The sequence below is a fragment of the Zea mays genome, chromosome 3 (genome assembly GCF_902167145.1).
Source record: "Zea mays cultivar B73 chromosome 3, Zm-B73-REFERENCE-NAM-5.0, whole genome shotgun sequence".
Lineage (NCBI taxonomy): Eukaryota > Viridiplantae > Streptophyta > Magnoliopsida > Poales > Poaceae > Zea > Zea mays.
The window spans coordinates 20,986,041-21,001,300 of NC_050098.1; the positions used below are offsets into that span (position 1 = coordinate 20,986,041).

Here is a 15,260-nt window from a genome sequence, read left to right on the forward strand (position 1 = left end):
CCCACAAACGTAGCAGATAAAGTCCTCCTTTTTCTTCTTCATCTTTTTGGACTTAGGTTGGTTCAGATTCTTCTGCAGAGAGTTCTTTTTCTTCTTCTGGAATTTTCTATCTCCACCCTTCTCAACAATGTGAGCCTGGAGTTGCTGGAATGGCTTGTTACTGGACCTTGCACGCTCTTCCACATTTATCGCAGCTGACAACTCAGTGAGTCATTTGCTTCTTCATGTGGCGGCGTGAAGTCACAAAGTCTCGCCAAGAAGGTGGGAGCTTTGCCAGTATTGCATTCACCTGAAAACTGTCTGGTAGGACGCAGCCATATTGGACCAAGTCCCTAACAAGGAGTTGAGTCTCCTGTAGCTGCTCCATAACAGACCTTCCCTCAGCCATTTTATAGTTGAGGTAGTTTTCCGTTGTGAATGACTCATTGCCATTGTCAACTTCAGAGAACTTGTTGTCAAGTTCAGTCCATAGACCCTTAGTGGAGGTAAAACCAGAGTACACGTCAAATAAGCGGTTCGACAAGACGTTCAACAAACGAGAAAAGCATGCCTCATTGGCTTCGTCCCACTTGGCCTTCTCTGCTAGTGCGGCGGCCTTCGCTGCATCATCAGCATTATCTGATGTAGCCTCAGGAACAACCAACGTCACTACCCAAAATAATTTTAGGTCAGTGAGCCACATGCGAGTCTTAATCTGCCAACGCTTAAAGCTTGCGCCGTCGAACATTTCAGGCTTATTGACATCAAAACTGGAAGTTATTATATGAATTGGTTTTATGGATTGTTGTAATATTAGAGAAATAAGTGACATGCTTTCAACATATTTAAATATATTAAATATTCTAATTCCGAATAAAACAATCATATAGCTCAGATAAATGCCATATATAATTATAGCAGCAATAAACAATAGCAATTCTAGGACATGTAAGCATGTAAATAGCTGCTCAGGTCCATTTCAAAATTAAACATGGCTTGCAGATGAAGAAGGCAGATTTTGTACATAAATATTATTGTTTATCTTTTTATATTGCTCTCAAAATAGCGGTTGCTGTAATAAACAGCCCTCCAACGCTAAATGGTGATCAGAGATCCTCGACTAACGTGACAGTCCTAACTGACCAAATCAGGGTTTTAGATTAGATGTAATAAGCCTAATAATCAAGTATAAATACTAATAGTAAGAAGTTGTGTACTAAATAAAATAACAGAATTTAACACAGGTAAACGGCCTCAACAAATAGAGATATAATTAGGTATAAATAATATCAATGCTGAAAATAACAATACACTAAAACCCAGACTGTCACGTCGTCTCATTACACCGCTATCTTTATTGAGCAAACAAATCCACCTATAATAGTGCAATCACACCCAAGTATTTTATACTAGCAGATTGCACAAAATTAAACAGTAAATAAAGTGAGGCAACAGTCAATCCACAACACGTAGATTGTCTACGTGGGAAGATCAGCTCAGCAAACACGAAGTTCTGTCCCAGAAAACCAATTCCACCACCCACGTCCGGGCCTGCACAGCGGGAGGTTGACGGAGATACTAGAGTCGCTGCTGAGGCCGTGTGAGACGTCCACGGCACCAGCCCGAGAAGACGAACACCACGCAGCAGGGAGCCCAATAACCAGGCCACGGCGGACAGAGATCAGAATAGATAAAGCACCACACATGTGCACTGTTAAATCAATGGAGCACAGGAAACCTCACTGCGCACGAGCAGGGCCACCTCCAACTTCTTCCACCAGCAAGATGAACACCAGAACACTAAGAATCGACGGAATCGATCCAAACCATGACTGGAACCTAGAGGAGAAGAAGAACAGAGAGCTGGCGATTTTTGGCGAGACTCTTAGCAGGGAGCAAGTCTCCATACTTAAGGAGCCGAGAGAGAAGCGGTTGCACAGGAGCACGACGTGGAGATCGGCAAGAGCTGAACCAACTCCTTTCCCTGCACGCCGCCGCCAACCCCTTAATCCCGTGCTCTCCACTTGGTTTCCCAGCCGCTAATCTCTGCTGCCCTAGGGACGTGCTAGCCGGTGGGCTCGCTCGGCCACCAGGCCTATTAGCGACCCACCTGGCTGGCCTGCCTCTTTTTTTTAATAAAGTGAAAATCACAAAAACAGACAGCATATTATTGCCTTTTGTGTTCCACACATCAAGCACCTAGCATGTCTAGGCTCTAGGTGCTAGAGTTTTGCGTAAAGCAGTCGCTCCAGCTCCTTCATATTTTCAGCTTCCATGCACATGAGCACGCGGACGCCGCCGCCGCCTGTTGGCCCGTCGCTCGTTAGGTACACTAAGCCTCCACGGACGGACACCGCCCGCGACATCACCGCTGGCTTCCCCCATCCGAAATCCACGTCGTACATTGGCATGCCCAGCCAGCTAATAATCTGCAGGTCCGTCTCTGCCAAGGTGCCCTTTACAGGCCGGCTGTCCATCTCGGTCATCTCATAGTAGTCGACCGCAGACTACACGAGCTCGTCGTCCACTCGTCGTCCACCCGATCGACGGCGTCTTTGATGCGGCCGGCCACGGACGCCAGAGCCTCCGAAGCAACATCTCGAACTGCACCTGTGGCGCCCAGCCTGACCAATGCATTGCCGAAGTAGTGGCTCGGGACTCGGGAGAGGCGGCCTCACCCTGCGCTGGACGTTGGCCGAGAAGGTGAGGCGTGCTTCGGAGTCGGGCGGAAGCCGGCGTGCAACGAGCGTGCACGGCCACACGAGGGCGCCGATGGCGCAGAAGGTGCTCGTGCCACCACACAGGCGCTTCAGGGAGGTGACCTGGTCCTTGAAAATGACGAAGACTTGAAAGGCGAGAGGTCCCGACGGGTCGGAGAAGGTGAGCCTTGGGTAGAACCTCGACAGGGCGTCCGGGTGGACGGTAGGCGGGGACCGTGCACGGGAGCTCCACTGTCGCGCGGTCGCCGTGCTTGCACAAGGCTGACTACGTCTGGAAGAAGTGGAACGCGCTTGAGGCGTCGATGGCGACGTGGTGGAGAGCGGTCCCTAGCAGAGCACACCTCCCGACTTGAGGAAAGTCACCTGCATCAAGCAGACGCGGCACACGAGCGCATGCATATGCTGCATTATCAATATCCAAGCAGTGTACCAGTGTCCAGTACACGCGTAAAGCTTGGAAGAAGCAAAAAGAGGAGACCTGTATGGCCAATATGATGGATGCTGGCTCAATCCTTGGAACAAAGAGCCTCCTGAGCTCAGGCGACGACCTGAAGTCGTCCTCGATGTCACCGACAGTGAGGTCGGCATGAGCGACCACAAAGAGCGCGCCCTCGCCGGTGCAGGTGATCTCTGCCCTGCCATCGTCGTTGTTGACGCCGAGGCGACCAGCGAGGGGGTAGAAGGCCACCAAGGTCTTGGCCATAGCCTCCTTGAGCCTGGCCACGTCGAAGAAACCATCGGCGGCGGCAACAGCATTGCTGCTGGAGCTGTACAGGTAGACTGTTGGGGTGTGGCCTCTGTTGGCCAGAATGAGGTCCAGCGGAGAGAGCCAGAGCCCCTCCGACGGTGTCGGCTCGCTCGACACTACAAACGACGACTCTACCACCTGCACTGCCTCAGAATCCATGACATTCGCCATTCTAATTTCTGCTCGATCACGCACAGAGTTCAAACTTTCTACTGCACCTGAAACTGAAAGGGACAGAGAGTTTAGACTGGATTTATATATCACACCCCGAACAGATATTGTTGTTCTGTAACAACAATAATATTCTTTTTTGGATTTATATATGGACGGATTGCGTCGTAACAACACAGATAATTTGGAGATGGAAAATCAAAAGGCACGCATGCGTTGGTCTGCCAGAATCCTTACCTCACCTATGCGGTGGCAACAGGAGACAGGAAATGGAAGAATGGAAATGGATTGAGGACGGAGGGGGTGGCTCGCGTTGAGGCCTTGAGGGAACAAATATCATGGGTTTCAAACGTTGAAGCGCCGACAAGGAACTTATTCTTACTTGGATGGGTGGGGGCATGCAGCTGCGACTGGCACTACCGTGGCAGCCTTTGGGCCAAGTAATCAGCACCATTGCCTCAATGGAGGTGGCGGTGCACAGCTAATGATGGTGGTTACGACATTCAATTTTAGCCATGTGATATGACTGGCACGACACTAGCACTAGCACTAGCACTAACACGGTCAAACACGACACTATATTAGACATGGCACGGTCAAACACGACAGCTAATCCATGCCTGCTTGATAGTGCCGTCGTGCTGGTACATTGACCCAGCCATGATATAAGTGGCAAGACGTGTCGTGCCACCAGGCATGCTGGCACGATGGTGTTAGTGTGTTATCATGGGACACTATAAGTGTCTCACGCATCAAACAGCTCAGAATAAGTTGAAATTGGTCTGAACTCAGAATTATAGATTCATTTAAGACTCAAACAACTCGTAATTACAAGTTCAAATTGCTAAGATGACAAATTTATTAAGAGCTTTAGTGCAATGGCTGTCTCATTAAAAACTTTTCTAGGTAAAATTGAGAAACACTAGACAGGAAAAACGAGTATAGCCCAACTCCATAAAAGTTCAATATCCTTACATCAAAGTCCAAGTCTATAATATTACAACCCCATTACATAAATGCTCTCAAAGAAACTAATTAAGATAAAGATTTTTCAAATGATTCTTCAAGCTCCTTGTCATCCACCACGTGTTGCACCCTTACTTTAGCATCCTCCCAATCTTTAATGCAAGTCAACATCTCTACCACGTAAGACTTCAACCTCCTCCGCCACTCGTCGATGAACCTACCAGTCAGACTAAAAGTGGATTCTAAAGTGATGGTAGAGACATAAACGGTTAAAATATCTTTAGCCATAATTGATAGTACTGGATAAGTAAGTTTGTGCTGATGCCACCAATGCAACATGTTGAAATCATCATTTAACTGGTTCACAGTGCAACAGTCCAAGTATGAAATGAGTTCAGAAGCATTAGAAACTAAAGAGTTTGCAGCGTGCAGCAGGGAAGTTGCAGAGGAATCTCTAGCCATGTTTAGAGTAGAAACAAAAGAATAAATACCACCAGAATCACCCACATCATCAGTATCATCATAAATTTCATTCTAAGCAGACCTTTTCTTACCAGATATGTTAGGAGGGACAACCCTTCTCAACCTAACAGATCCATATTTCTCTTCATACTTATTATAAACATCAGCAAGCCTAGCTCTAGTAGTAACCCGATAAGCAGCATGATCTATAGTCGTTAGGTTCATCAATATCCTAAGCACTCTATTGAAACCTTCCATTTTAGCTCTAGGGTCCAAGATGAATGCAAAAGAGTAAACCAAAGATATGTTCCTCCAACATTTATTATATTTGTCTATCATAGGTTGAATCACATGTCTGATGTGAGTGTCATTAGCATAGTTCTTTAGGTGCATAGCAATCTTAATAAGATAATGAAACATAAGGGAAGATGTAGGATAGTCAACACCAGACAATGAAATGCAACTTTAGAATCATAAAAGAGTTCAAAAAATTTAAGTACTTTTTCTACAATAACCCAATGGTCATCAGTTAAAATAAATGGATCACCTTTAGCCCTAGGATAGTTTGCATGCATGATAGTAGTGAAAAGGACTATGAGGAAACAAATGCTTAAGCGTCAGATATGTGGAGCTCCACCTAACCTCCATGTATAACTGAAATTTTCTAGGCCTATAATTAGTGGCGGTGAAATAACTTTTATATGCAACAATTCTCTAGTTAGAAGAGTTTAAAAAAGATATTGCAGTTCTAAATGTTTCAATCAAAGACTTAAGAGAATCAAGGGCCTCTTTAACTATCAGATTGATAATACGATATGCATAACTGAAAGTAGCCTAGAGGGGGGGTGAATAGGTGAAAACTGAAATTTACAATTTTAAACACAACTACAAGCCGGGGTTAGCGTTAGAAATAAATGCGAGTCTGAAAGAGAGGGAAAAAACAAATCACAAGGAAATGAAGCGGATGACATGATGATTTGTTTTACCGAGGTTCGATTCTTGAGAACCTACTCCCCGTTGAGGTGGTCACAAAGACCTGGTCTCTTTCAACCCTTTCCCTCTCTCAAACGGTCACCTAGACCGAGTGAGCTTCCTTCCTTGATTTTTGGGTCACCTAGACCCCACAAGGACGACCACACAATTGGTGTCTCTTGCTTCGCTTACAAGGCTTTGAGAGTAAGAATAAGAGAAAGAAGAAAGCCAACCAAGCAACAAGAGCAACAAAAGAACACAAGTCAATCTTCTCACAAGTCCTAAAAACTAGAGTTGAATTGTGGACTTTGATTTGATCGGAGGCTTTGATTTGTGTCTTGGAGTGTTGTGTATTGCTCTTGTATTGAATGAGGAGTAGTGAATGCTTGGATGGGTGGGGCCATGCAGCTGCGACTGGCACTACCCTGGCAGCCTTTGGGCCGAGTAATCAGCACCATTGCCTCAATGGAGGTGGTGGTGCACAACTAATGATGGTGGTTACGACATTCAATTTTAGCCATGTGGCATGACTGGCACGACACTAGCCCTAGCACTAGCATTAGCATTAGCACAGTCAAACACGACACGATCAGGCACGACACGATCAAACACAATAGCTAATCCGTGCCTGCCTGATAGTGTCGTCGTACCGGTACATTGACCCAGACATGATACAAGTGGGCAGACATATCGTGCCACCAGACACGCTAGCACAATATTGTGTCGTCATGGGGCACTATAAATGCCTCACACATCAAACAGTTTAGAATAAGTTGAAACTGGTCAGAACTTAGAATTACAGATTCATTTAAGACTCAAACAACTCAGAATTACAAGTTCAAATTGCTAAGAAGACAAATTTATTAAGAGCTTTAGTGCAATGGCTGCCTCGTTAAAAACTTGTCTAGGTAAAATTCACCCTTGTGAGAAACCCTAGACAGGAAAAAGGGTATAGCCCAACTCCATAAAAGTTCATTATCCTTACATCAAAGTCCAAGTCTATAATATTGCAGCCCCATTACATAAATGCTCTCAGAGAAACTAATTAATATAAATATTTTCGAATTATTCTTCAAGCTCCTTATCATCCACCAAGTGTTGCATCCTTACTTTAGCATCCTCCCAATCTTTAATGTAGGTCAACATCTCTACCACATAAGACTTCAACCTCCTCCGCCACTCATCGATGATCCTGCCAGTCAGACTAAAAGTGGATTCTGAACTACTCGTCGATGATCCTACCAGTCAGATTAAAAGTGGATTATGAAGAGATGGTAGAGACATGAACAGTTAGAATATCTTTAGCCATAATTGACAGTACTGGATAAGTGAGTTTGTGCTGATGCCACCAATGCAACGTGTTGAAATCATCATTTAACTGGTTCACAGTGCAACGGTCCAAGTACAAAATGAGTTCAGAAGCATTAGAAGCTAAAGAGTTTGCAGCCTGCAGCAGGGAAGTTGCAGAGGAATCTCAAGCCATGTTTAGAGTAGAAGCAAACGAATAAATACCACTAGAATCACCCACATCATCAGTATCATCATAAATTTCATTCTAAGGAGACCTTTTCTTACCAGATAGGTTAGGAGGGACAACCCTTCTCAACCTTAACAAGATAATGAAGCATAAGTGGAGATGTAGGATAGTCAACACTAGACAATGCAACTGAAGAATCATAAAAGAGTTCAAGAAATTTAAGTACTTTTTCTGCAATAACCCAATGGTCATCAATTGAAATAAATGGATCACCTTCAGCCCTAGGATAGTTTGCATGCATGAAAGTAGTGAAAGGGACCCTATGAGGAAACAAATGCTTAAGCGTCAGATATGTGGAGTTCCACTTAACCTCCATGTACAACTGAAAATTTCTAGGCCTATAATTAGTGGCAATGCAATAACTTTTATATGCAACAATTCTCTAGTGAGAAGAGTTTAAAAAGATATTTCAGTTCTAAATGTTTCAATCAAATACTTAAGAGCATCAAGGGTCTCTTTAACTATCAGATTGATAATACGACATGCATAACGCTGATTCAAGAACATAGATATGGTAGTTTGGGATTCATCGCCATCATCAACATTCTCAATACCAAGATTTGGTGACAATATAGGTCTAAGCAACCTCATGGCAGAAACATTAGATGATGCATTATCTAAGGTAATAGCAAACACCTTATTAGTCAAGCCATAATCAGCAAGCACACCAGCAACACGATCAACAATGTTTTGTCCATTGTGTGACACATCAATAAGCACAAGACTAAGCACCCTTTTCTCTAGTTGCCAATCAAGGTTTATGTAATGAGCAACAACACTAAGGTAGTCCACTTTGGCATTACCAGACCAAATGAGGTCAAACACACACAATTAACAATAGAAGAACTAAGAGTCTCAACAAGCTTAGCCTTTTTATCATTGAAGTATTTAACCATGTCTCTAGAGGTGGTTTGTCTAGAGATAGGTACAAATTGAGGATTACGAGCAGTTCTAATGTAGTATTCAAATGCAGCACTTTCAACCATATAAATAGGAACTTCGAGCCTAGCAAGCAATTGAACTAGTTCATTATGTGCCATAGGACAAGACTCCCAATTACGCATACTACCATCAGGATTAAAAGAGATATGAGATTGAGACATGCGAGTTTTTTCATGCCTCCTGGGACATTTATCCCTATGTCGGGTAAGGTGGCTAGTGCCGCCACTAGAGAAAGCAGAGTATTGCTTAGAGCAATGGATGCACTTAGCTATGTACTTGACCTTCTTACCATTGACATTTTTGAAGAGTTTTTGGAAATCTAACCACACCGCTGAGGTAGAATGATGAGAACTCTTGGCGCTTTGTTCATCATCTGCACCAGAGCAACTGATGTCCTATGAGCTTGATAGAGACGACGACAAAGATGACAAGACAAGGATGATGTCATGCCATGTGCCAGTGCCGTCCATAGGTGGATCAAGATGACACAGGAGAGGGAGAATAAGAGATGAGTGAAAATGAATTAGGGTTAGGGTTCAACAACTCATAGCGATGCCCTCAACGTGCAAATCCAAGAGACAAATGGAGAAGGGGAGGGTTGATCAATAGATCTAAGGGGAGGAACTGTGTTGTAGCCACGCTGGCCATTGGATTGGGAGAAGAAGAGGGCAATGGAGAGTGTGGCAGTGGAGTGAAAGGTGCGAACTTGGAGGGCAGAGACTGAGAGAGTGAGAGACGAGTGGTTGAGTGGAGCACGAGACATGATTTGGGGTTAGGTTTGGTCGGAGTGGACAACTTGGAGTAACTAGTCAGGGGAGGGGCACTAGCTTTTGGGCCATGTCGAGGTTGTGTCCCAATAAGCCATGCTGACCCAATAATCTATGTCGTGCCTGGGCCAACCCTAAAGGCCAAGATGGCGGCTGAGGCACGACACTAAGGTGGGTTGGGCCAGGCACATGCAATAGGTTAGTCAGGTCGGGCCGTACCTAGGTCATGCTTTTTCATGTCGTGCCTAGGCTGGCCCATCGTGTTAGTGCCAAATGGCCATTTATAGATATGTCCAACCGACAGTCTCGAAATCTCCTGCCTCCTACCTACTGTTCTCGTGGAAATATATTATATTTGTCTAAATCTTAAGAATGCTTCTTCCACTACAAGCAATGTACTTAATCTAATAGACTGACATATTTAGATTTGGTATGTTGGTTGGCACACCTTGACATACTTACCATTAAGTATGCCATTGAAGGGACAATCCTTTATGCGAGCAAGTGTGAGAGGAGCATAGTTATTGAGAGCATGGCCCTCACAAGCTCTTCTATCCTTACCGACATTTGTTCCTGAAAGGGAAATGTGCCTTGATCCATTTCTATAAATGTTTTTGTGATTAATGACCAACGCAACGCTATGGACTAACATGTTTGCTAAGTATGTGTATGTAGAAATCAACTTTAGATAAACAGAGAAACTAAGTTGGAGGATTTAAATAAATGAAGTTACATAACTTAGATTGGTTGGATTATCACTAGAAATATTTGTCTAAGTCATGGGTACACTCAAGAAGCGAGTCAAATTTATTTGGAGAAGAAAAGTAAGAAATAATACATGGTTCAGCTATCTGAGGCGCACTAGACCTAAATTCTAGAGAGGACTTGAATGGGACTTTGGTGGCTTGGCACACTGGACTAGCCTAGTGGCACACCGGATCGAAGTTCCAAAGAGCCCTAAAGAATCAACTTCGATGACCTATCACACCGACCTAGTCCAGTGGTGCACCACACCTTGGGTCCAACTATTTCTTCGGCCTTCAATGGTCATCTCAATGACTAGCTGACAGGTGGCTGGTTCAGTGGGGCACCAGATCAGACCAGCGCTCCGTAAGAAGGCATGTCTGAGGCAGACCCCGTTGATGGCGGGCGACCGTCGGAGGTTCGGCGGTGCACCGGACTGGTCCAGTGCATTCGGCGTAAAGCAAACTTTCTGCAATCTACACAACACCTTTTTGTGGCATTTTGGGCTATAAATACCCCTCCTATCAGCCTAGACAAGTACTCAATTCACTCAAGAGAAACACATTCATTCCTAAACATTCATTGTGTATGGCTAGCAAGAGTCTCTAATTATGTGCTTAGAGAAACACATTCATTCATAAACAACCTTTGGAGAGATCCAAGCACCCAGAATTGCAAGCATAGCCTAGAGAGAGTTGTGCTGCAAATTATGTGCTTGTGGTCTTAGTTCTTTGGTGTTGTTGTGCTCTTGTGTGCGTTCTTTCTCCCTCTTGTTTTATTGGAGTTCTAAGTCACATTCATTGTGTATGGCTAGCAAGAGTCTCTAATCTTTACGGAGTACCTTGTGAGAAGAAACATCAGTCAAAGGAACCGAGGGCTCAAGTTGATCGGTGGATCACATGAAAACGTTGAAAGAGACCTAGTCCGATGGGACACCTCAACGGGGGCGTAGGTTCTTTAGAGCCAAACCGTGGTAAACAAATTGTTATGTCTTGTGTTCTTCACTTTCTACAATTTTTTCTTAATCTCTCTCGCTCTAAGTTATTGTTATATATTCAATTGTGATATTGCCCTTGTATTAATTCTGCAACCAAGACGTGCATCAAGTGCAAGAACTTCCCTCTTCGCTTACTCTATTTGATCTAGATCTTGACCTAACATCTAATATGAAATTCAAAATAAAGGTGTTGCCTATTCACCCCCTCTATGCTGCTTTGAGGAGCGTAATACCCTACTTTTTGGGATGGATTTGTATGTGAGTGGTGTTACAGGTGGTGTCTACCGAGTTGTGAGATGCTAATGAGATGAAAATGGAGGGGATCCGCCTTGGCCTTATATACACGACCGTAGGGTGCTTCCCGTGTACATGCTGATCATACTATTCTTGCTTATCTCCTAATTAATAGCAAACAACCTTCACTATCCCGAGGAAAACCCAGCGCCTCCGCTCCGAGCTATCTCCGGCGTTTGAGGATGTTGGGCGTGGGAAAAACGAACGACCCCAACATGATCATGCCCAAACCGCGACTAGTCCAGGTGTGGGCCTCGGCCCGCTTCCACCGTTTCCCTTTGCCCGGCCCACAGTGGGATGTCGCAGAGGGGCGACTGTCATGTGGCCCCAGGCGAAGTTTTTGCCCCCGAGTGGACCCAGGGGATATCTGTCCCCCACAAGCCCCCAATCTTTGAGTTGATTTTGAAATAATCGATTCAAAGGTTCCTGGTTCTTGCTTATGAGTTCATCGTCTGACTTGAGATATTTACAATTTCGTTGGGTGCACCGAAGGTGCACCCATTGGGTGTAGCCCTCGAGCTTTGAGTTGATTTTGAAATAATCAACACAAAGGTCTTCATCTTATGCTTTAGAATTTAGCACTCATGTTTAAAGTTTTGTGAATTCGTTGGGTGCTCCGAAGGTGCGCCCAATGTGTGTAGCCCCCGAGCTTTGAGTTGATTTTTATGTAATCAATTCAAAGGTCTTCATCTTATGCTTTAGAATTTAGCACTCGGCTTCAAAGTTTTGAGAATCCGTTGGGTGCACCGAAGGTGCATCCAATGTGTGTAGTCCCAGAGCTTTGAATTGATTTTGAAATAATCAATTCAAAGGTCTTCATCTTATGCTTTAGAATTCAGCACTCGGCTTCAAAGTTTTGTGAATCTGTTGGGTGCACCGAAGGTGCACTAAATGGGTGTAGCCCCCGAGCTTTGAGTTGATTTTGAAGTAATCAATTCAAAGGTCTTCATCTTATGCTTTAGAATTCAACACTCGGCTTCAAAGTTTTGTGAATCCGTTGGGTGCACCGAAGGTGCACCCAATGGGTGTAGCCCCCGAGCTTTGAGTTGATTTTAAAATAATCAATTCAAAGGCCTTCATCTTATGTCTTTTCTCAAAATGATCTTTTGGAATAGCCTGGTGACAACATCTGTCCATATCTTGTTTGGTCTAGAATCAATTTGATCGGCCACGAGTTGGAGTCTGGCCACTCGAAGCAGAGAGGTCCTGGCGGGACACCACTCGGCCATGAACTTCAATGCCTCTGCAGATTAGACTTGTGCTTGGTGACCGCATCTGGACTTCCTCCCATTTCAACTGATCTTCCCCTTTGTCATGGTATATTCATTGCGTATATGTTGCAGGTCTCACTGCTTCAGAAAATCTCGGAAAATTCGGGCGGTACACCCAATGGGTGTGCCCAACGGGTGTCTGCCCAGTAAAATATGGCCATCGTGTAGTCCTGAAATAGTAACTGTTGGAACTTGCTCTCAGTTGCAAGGGGATCCAACAAGGGTGAACAATGACGTTAATAGGGTTCTCGCGCGTGTTGGCAATAGCTCTGTTAATCTGGCCTCTCACGGGCACTGTGCGGGGGTATTTATAGGTATCTGAGTGCCCAGCGCCTTGTGTTAAGGACGCATGTGCCCTCAGCCACCTAGGTTATCCCCAGAATATTCCCATAAAGCAGGGTTACAAACTGTAATTACAGGAATGCCTTTACAAATTAGGCACGTAACACGCGGCGGCCACGCAGGGCCCGTTACAATGGGCCGGATCACACGTGGGCCTCTGAGCTAGACGAGGCCGCACGGTGGGATGACGACGTCGCGGGCCTTCGTCTGGTGCCGAATAAAGCGAAGGGTGTCCCTGCCCGTTTTGTCTCCGTCGGACCGGCGACTGCAGCGAAGGCCTCGAGCGAAGGGTGGCGTCTTTGCCTTCGCCCCAACATTTGCCCTCCGAGGGACCAGTTCGACAAAGTCACCTGGAGCCGAAGACGTCGCTAGATGGCGGAGACGCTGCCCTCGCTCGAAGTGGTTCCGCGGGGGTTTTTGACATGACCGTTGATTGACACCGTACTGTTGGATTGCGGGTTTCCCGAAGCGCCGCGCCCTGTCTATAAAAGGGGGCGGGGGTCGGCGCTTTTTGAACTTCACTTTCCACGCTCCGTGAAAACCCTAGCCGCCTTTTCCACCGTCTTGCTGCTCGTCTGCCCGCCGTGCTCTTGTTCGCCGGAGATCTGGCTCGAGTGAAGCAGACCGCCCGCCGCCGCCGACGGTACGTAGCGATGCCGACCTCCTCTTCTTCCGCTGCCGCTACGCCGCCGGCCGACGCCTCGCCGCCAGCCGACGCCTCGTCTGAGGAGACGCTGAGTAGTTTGGTGGCGGAGGAGTTGCGCGCCGGCGATTCTGTGGATTTTGGCGTGTCGCGGATGTCGTCGGTCCGCGTGCAAGATATGCAGCGGCTGGGTTACTTTGGCGGCGGAGTTGCTCGTGTCCCGGGGACGGAGGAAGTCCCCGAGCCGGAGGGCGAGTTGGTTGTGTTCGAGGCGTTCTTTGCCGCCGGTCTCCGCCTGCCTGCGCACCGATTTGTTGGCGAAGTCGTGCGCAGGTTTAACGTTCAGATACATCAGCTGACACCGAATGCCATGGTGGCTCTGTCGAAGTATGTCTGGGCGACGACTTCGTACGGTGGACAACCATCAGTCGAAGTCTTTGCGAAGTACTATTGCCTGCACTGGAAGAAGAGGATGATTGGAGATGAAGTTGCCCAGTTTGGGTCCTGCACGTTTACGCCGAAGACCGGCAAGACCACGATGCAGGTAGTGGAGTTGGTTCCTTGCGCCCGCAACAAGTGGGGCAACTGGAATGAGTTTTGGTTTTACGTCGCTGAGGGTACCGTCGAAGACCATGAGGGGCTCCCCGTGTCCGAGATGTGTTCTCATTTTTACTCAGCATACCCGCCCTTTGAGGTGGCGGAGGAGGATGCGGACGAAGTGGCCCTTCGGTGCGCCGCCGGCCTGAGCAGTGGGCGCAATTTGGTTGAAGAATTTGTGGCATACGGGGTATGGCCCTTGGCGCATGGCTGGGCGTTGGGCGAAGTGTGCCCTCGCCAGATGCCTTCCCATGGTGGGAAGATGGTGCGAAGTCCTGCCTTCGCGCTGAATCTGCAAAGCCGCGATCCGGCCGCCTTTGTGCGTGGGGCGGAGGATGGGGCGGTGCGGCTCGTTGGTCGGTACGTGCCGAGGATAGAGGGCCAGCGTAACTGGGATATCCGCTGGTCGAATGACCGTTTGAACAGGGTTTTTGAATTGAATCAACTGCCGTATGACGGCTACCCCAGCCAAGACGATGTGGACCGCCGTGGGAAGAAGCCGGTGGTGGAGACTGGAGACGACCCTGCGCCGGCGGCCGCCCCATCCTCTAAAAAGAGGAAATTAGGTACTGCTATGGGAGGACTTGGGGTTTCTGATGGTTTTGCTAGAGAGTTGATGAGGACTTGCGCGGCCCCGGGGGGAAGGATGTCTTCGCCCGAGCTCCGGGAGTCTTCGGCGGATGCTGAGGGTTATCGGGGGTTGGTGGCCTAGGAATGTTCCTATCCCCCGCGCCGCCGGCGAAGACTTTTTTACATCTCGCATGGTTCGTGAATGGAAAGTGTTTCCTTACGGGTGGAATATTGCTGTTGTTGTGTCGGCAGTGATGGACAAGGATCGCCAGGGAGCTGCACAAAAGCGCCAGGCGGTTGTCAGGCTTCATGAAGCCAGGCCAAAGAGGCAGCGGGGGGCTGCGAAGGCTGCGGCCCCTGGCGGAGGCAAGCCGCCGCTGGCGGCAAAGTCGGGCGTCCCTGCATCTAGCAAGGCACCGGAGGCAGCGGCAGGCGCCGGTGGTTCCAAATCGACGAAGGCTGTGCCGCCGTCCAGCAGGGTGCCGGAGGTCGCGAAGGCGGCCCGAGTGTTGCCGTCGTCGGGCAAGCGCGTCGCCGA

At 47.1% G+C, this 15,260-nt stretch overlaps 1 pseudogene; it reads right to left on the minus strand.

Annotated features, from left to right (window-relative positions):
* Positions 1-2,201: 2,201 nt before the first annotated feature.
* LOC103649820 (putrescine hydroxycinnamoyltransferase 1-like) lies at positions 2,202-3,639 on the minus strand (annotated as a pseudogene).
* Between the last annotated feature and the right edge of the window lie 11,621 nt (positions 3,640-15,260).